This window comes from Colobus angolensis, unplaced genomic scaffold, assembly GCF_000951035.1.
Source record: "Colobus angolensis palliatus isolate OR3802 unplaced genomic scaffold, Cang.pa_1.0 Scaffold2, whole genome shotgun sequence".
In the NCBI taxonomy this organism is placed as follows: Eukaryota; Metazoa; Chordata; class Mammalia; order Primates; family Cercopithecidae; genus Colobus; species Colobus angolensis.
In genome coordinates, this window is record NW_012115154.1 from 25107126 (window position 1) to 25113306 (window position 6181).

Here is a 6181-nt window from a genome sequence, read left to right on the forward strand (position 1 = left end):
TTAGCCAGGCTGGTCTTGAATTCTTGACCTCAGGTGATCCACCCGCCTCGGCCTCCCAAAGTGCTGGGATTACAGGCGTGAGCCGCTGCGCCCAGCTTCAATGTGATTCTTGATACTGTTTTAAGTATTTGGGATGCAGTTGAACTTTGGCAAAGTCAGTCGACTTAAGCCCTGTGGATATGGCCTTATGTAGACTATGGTGCAGACAGGTGCTTTTCATCATTCATGTGACATTCCCACACAGTTGAGGGTATTCATCTCACCAATTCCAAATTGTAAATATTCCTAAGCAACTCTGAGGTCACCAAACAGTAGTTATTTGACTGTTAATAGGTGCTACTTGCTTGCAAGGATTTGGAGATGTAAACATGAAGAAAATACAATTGCTGCCTGCAAAGAATTAACATTTATCTAGTGAGAGGAACAAACACACCCCATTCACTAAGTATGGAAAACTGATTCTGGGAGGAAGCAGAAACGTCCCTAGATACTAGCGCGTGTTGCAGATACCCAAATGTTTATTGTTTTGCTTTTCTTTCCCAAATGCTGCAGACTCAATTTACATTTTACCTTTGATTGTTGAAAAAAGTCACTAAGATGTGAATACAGAATAGACATTGAGAGGTTGTATAAACTCATCTGTCCAGCAGTCACTGTCCTCTTCAGAGTGGTCCTGTTGGGCAGATGGGCACAGGTGCTGGTGATGTCACTCCTGTGCAAAACACCCCCTTTGTGGCACTTTCAGATACTATGTATTTATTTTTTAAGAGAGAGACAGGCTTACTCTGTCACCCAGGCCAGAATGCAGTGGCATGATCATTGTTACTGTAGCAAATTCCTGGACTGCAGCAATCCTTTTGCCTTAGCCTCAGGGATAGCTGGGACCACAAGCAGTAGAGACAAGATACCCCTGTGCTATACAGGCTGGGCTTGAACTCCTGGCCTCAAGTGATCCTCTTGCCTCGGCCTCCCAAACACAGGGATTGTAGGTGTGAGCCTCCGTGCCTGGCCTCAGATTTTATTTATCTGTGCCCTGTAGCAGTTTGTGTCTGGAAATCGTGATGTGAGGTCATCAGTGTCTGTGCATATCCCTAAACTAAGGGTTTAAGCTTTGAAGCATGTGCAAGCAACATGAACAACTGAATCCAGAAAGTAACTCAAAGCGGCACAGAGACTGTGTCGTCACTACAGACTTCCTCACCCTGCGTTCAGCAACATCATTCCACCCGAGGCCAGATTCAAACCCTATGTCTTCTGGCAGGTTCTGCATTTAGAGGACAAATAAAGTGACAGGTTCTAAGAGAAGAGTGAATTAAGTGAAAATCTTCCCTTTGTGAAGGAGCTTTTTAACAAGAGTGTCTTTGCTGGGTGGTGATTGGGATATAACAGATCAGTTCTACTGGACGTGTAGCTTGATAGTGAAATAAGGAGCTTGGGCTAAGGAAAAATCAACACACTGCGTCCTTCCCCAAGAAGGTCTTGCTATGAAGAAGACAATGTCAGTTGGACACATTGTGCTTCACACCACTGTTGGTTTGCATTCTGGTGCAAGCCCCCGACCTCACAGACCAACAGGATCCCTGGCCACCTGTGAATGGCCCGCATTTGAGTAGCACTAACGTAAGTGACGCGAGTAGGAATTAATTATGGGTGCAGCTGCTAGGATTGGGGAAAACCATCACGACAGTGGCACTGCCTGATTTCATGATGTGCCATACGCAGTAACTCCTGTTTGAGGTAGAGAATTGAAGCTGATTTTTCTGCAGAAGATGAATTTCTATAAGCAATCCCATTTTTATGTTGTCTTTTATTATTAAAACAAAAATACCTATCTCTGCTATACAGTATATGTATGACTTAAATTATCAGCTACGGTTTGCATGTAGTATATGGCAGATTACCTGTAAGTCTGTACATTTTAACAACATATGGGGCTGGGCACAGTGGCTCGTGCCTGTAATCCCAGCACTTTGAGAGGTTCGGGCGGGTAGATTACTTGAGATCAGGAGTTCGAGACCAGCCTGGCCAACATGGCAAAACCCCATCTCTACTAAAAATACAAAAATTAGCCGGGCATGGTGACAGGCACCTGTAATCCCAGCTACTCGGAAGGCTGAGGCAGGAGAATCACTTAAACCTGGGAGGCGGAGGTTGCAGTGAGATCTCTGCTCACTGCACTCCAGCCTGGGTAATAAGAGTGAAACTCTCTCAAAAAACAAACAAAAAAACCAATATGGCTGTTAGATAGTAATTATAATTTAGTATAAATAGTAAATAAGTACATCTTGACTAAAAGCTATGAATTCAGATTTGCTTTTAAATATATAGGGTGTTTTTGAAATGTATTACAGTGCAATTGAAAATACACTTAAAATACTGCAGGATGCCTAGTGCTCAGTGTTATGTATGAACTTGTGGATTTTGCAGTGCAGGTTGAGAACTGCTAATGTATAGAATGACTAAACAGCTGTCTTAGGGAATCTCATTTTTAAAGGTGTAAGGAACAGACTTTAAAATATTGAAATGTATATATAAAATGTATTTTTTATATTTTGTTTAGAGTAACAGTGAATGTTTATTTTGAAAGACCAGCTTGGCCGGGCATGGTGGCTCACGCCTGTCAGCCCAGCACTAGGGGAGGCCGAGGTGGGTGGATCATCTGAGGTCAGGAGTTCGGGACCAGCCTGGCCAACATGGCGAAAACCCTGTCTCTACTAAAAATACAAAAATTAGCCAGGCATAGTGGCAGGCGCCTGTAATCCCAGCTACTGGGGAGGCTGAGGCAGGAAAATTGCCTGAACCCAGCACGGGGAGGTTGCAGTGAGCTGAGATTGTGTCACTGCACTCCAGCCTGGGCAAAAGAACAGGCCTCTGTCTCAAAAAAAAAAAAAGCTTTGGTGGTATACTGAGGTCTATACCTGTTCTTTACCTTTTAAAGAAGGCTTCTTAGCTCTGTGATTTAGGAAGAAAGATTCATTCTCTGCAGCCCCAGAGAGACAGAAAGCCCAGGAGGTGGAATGTTAGCCACTGGAGAACTTGGGGGGATTATGCGGGTGAAGTGTGTTCTTGTAACTTTTCTGTAAGTGTATAATTGTTTCAAAATAGATTTTTTGAAAGCATTCATAATTCAGAACGCATTCTATAAAGATCTAAAATATATTATTCTTTTACAAAAATTATTAAGCAAACTGATTCGAATCACCTTTGCTTCCTTCGTAAAAACTTGCCTAGGCCTTAGCGTAAATCTGCCAAGATTTACCTTAACTTTGGGGGCGTTGGTTTCCTTCAGCTTGGTCAGGTGACTGCCTCAGCTCCCTGTCGCACCACCGGCATGGGCAGGGAGGGAGGGAGAGCTGGAGAATGGAAGGGGGGAAGGTCCTGTCATTGGCCGCGCTCAGGGGCTTCAATATCAGGAACTGCACTGATGGGCCTCATGTCAGTGGGTGTCCAAATTATCCAGGCACCTACATCCCTTTAGGGTTGAATGGAGTGTATAGGAGTGAGCCAGAAGATGCCAGCACCCTCCCCTCTCCCCGCTGTGGCAGGCATCCCAAGGGCCAGGTCAGGAGTGCATTCATTCTCTCTTTTGTTTTTTTGAGATGGAGTCTCACTCTGTTGCCCAGGCTGGAGTGCAGTGGTGTGGTCTCGGCTCACTGCAAGCTCCACCTCCCAGCTTCAAGTGATTCTTCTGCCTCAGCCTCCTGAGTAGCTGGGATTACTGGCACGGGCCCCCACACCTGGCTCATTTTTGTGTTTTTAGTAAAGATGGGGTTTCACCATGTTGGTCATACTGGTCTCAAACTCCTGACCTTGTGATCCACCTGCCTCGGCCTCCCAAAGTGTTGGGATTACAGGCGTGAACCACGGCGCCCGGCTCATTCATTCTCTTGTAGGTAGCTGGGCCCAGATTTTCTTTTCTGAACCACTTGGAAGTTGCATCATCAAATCCCTTCACGCCTAAATGCTTTTGTATATCTTTCCTAAGAACAAGAACATTTACTTCTGTAATCACAGTATAATTATCAAAGTAAGGAATTCACATTGATAGAATACTAACAGAATGTCCCTTGAGTTTTCTTGCTGCCTCTCAAGGGACATTCTGTTAGTATTCTAAGACCAGCTTCTAAGCTGGTCCATGCTCTGTAGTAGCTTACCAGAGCTTACTCATCCTGCATAACTGAAACTTTGTACCCGTGACCATCACCTCCCATTCGCCTCTCCCCCATAGCGCCCGGCAACCATCCTCCTCCTTTCTGCTTCTGTGAGTTTGACTGTTTTAGATTTCACTGTGAAATCATGTGGTATTTGTCTTTCTGTGCCTAGATATCTTAACAATGTCCTCCAGTTTATTTCATGCCATTACAAATGACAGGATTTCCTTCCTCCTTAAGACTGTGTAGTACTTCATTGTATACATAGACCACATTTTCTTTTTCTTTTTGAAAAGGAGTCTCACTGTGTCTCTCATGCTGGAGTGCAGTGGCGCAATCTCAGCTCACTGCAACTTCCGCCTCCTGGATTCAAGTGATTCTCTGGCCTCAGCCTCCCGAGTAGCTGAGATTACAGGCGTGCGCCACCATGCCTGACTAAGTTTTGTATTTTTAGTACAGACAGGGTTTCACCATGTTGGGCAGGCTGGTCTCAAACTCCTGACCTCAGGTGATCTGCCTGCCTCAGCCTCCCAAAGTGCTGGGATTACAAGCGTGAGCCACCGTGCCCGGCCCCATATACCACATTTTCTTTATCCATTAGGTTGATGCTGTATCTTGGCTATTGCGACTAGTGCTGAAATGAATACGGGAGTGTGGGTGTCTCTTTGAAATGGTGACTTAGTTCTTTTAGGTGTATACCCAGTTGTGGGATTACTGGATCATATGGAAGTTCTATTTTTAATTTTTTGAGGAGCTTCCCAATTGCTTTCCATAATGGCTGTGCCAATTTACATTTTTGCACCAACCGCATGTAAGGAAAAAGGTATGGGTTCCCTTTTCTCCGCGCCTTTGCCAACACTTACCTTTTGTGGTTTTAGTAATAGCCATTCTAACAGATGCAAGGTGATGTTCATTGTGGTTTTGATTTTCATTTCCCCGATGATTGGTGATGTTGAACATCTTCTTGTGTAACTGATGGGCGTTTGCATGCCTGCTTTGGAGAAATGTTTATATGCATCCTTTGCCCAATTTTTATCAGGTTTTTGATGTGGTTTTGTTATTTGTGGGTTTTTGATTTTGCTATTCAGTTGTATGCATGTATTTTGGATAATGACCCGTCATTAGACCTGTGGTTTGCAACTATTTTCTCCCACTCTGTAGGCTGTCTTTTCTTTTTTGTTGTTCTTCTCAAAAGTGCAGAAACTTTTGAGTTGGATGTAATCCCATTTGTTTAGTTTTGCTCGTGTTGCCTGTGCTTTTGGGTTCACATCCAAAAAGTTATTTCCTAGACCAATGTTGAGGAACTTTTTTCCTACGTTGTGTGATTTCAGGTCGTAAAAGATTTAAGCCTTTGATCCGTTCGAGTTGATTTTTGTATACGGTGTAAGATGAGGATCCAGTTCCATTCTTTTGCATTGGAGATCCATTTTTCCCAGCACCGTTTATTGAAAACATTATCCTTTCCTCATTGCGTATTCTTGGTGCCCTTGTCAAATATTAGTTGACTGTGTATGCGGAGTTTATTTCTGGGCTCTATTCTGTTCCCCTCGTCTATGGATCTGTTTTTATGCCAGTACCAGACTGCTTTGATGACTATAGCTTTGTAATACATAGTCACGTGTCACATAATGACATTTTGGTCAGTGAAAGACTATATATACAACAGTGGATGCATAAGATAATGGAGCTGAAAAAAATCCCTTTTCTGTGTTTAGACACCCAAATATCACTGGGTTGTAAGTGCTTAGAATATTCAATACAGTAACATGCTGTATGGGTTTATAGCCCAGGAGCAATAGGCTATGCCATATAGCCAAAGTGTGTAGCAGGCTATACCATCTTGTGTAAGTGCACTCTGTGATGTTTGAACAATGATGAAATTGCCTAACAACACATATCTCAGAATGTATCGTTGTCATTAGCGACATGTGACTGTAGTTGTTTTGTTTTGTTTTGGTATATTTGAGACAGTCTCACTCTGTCAGCCAGGCTGGAGTATAACGGTGCAATTTGGGCTCACTGCAACCTCC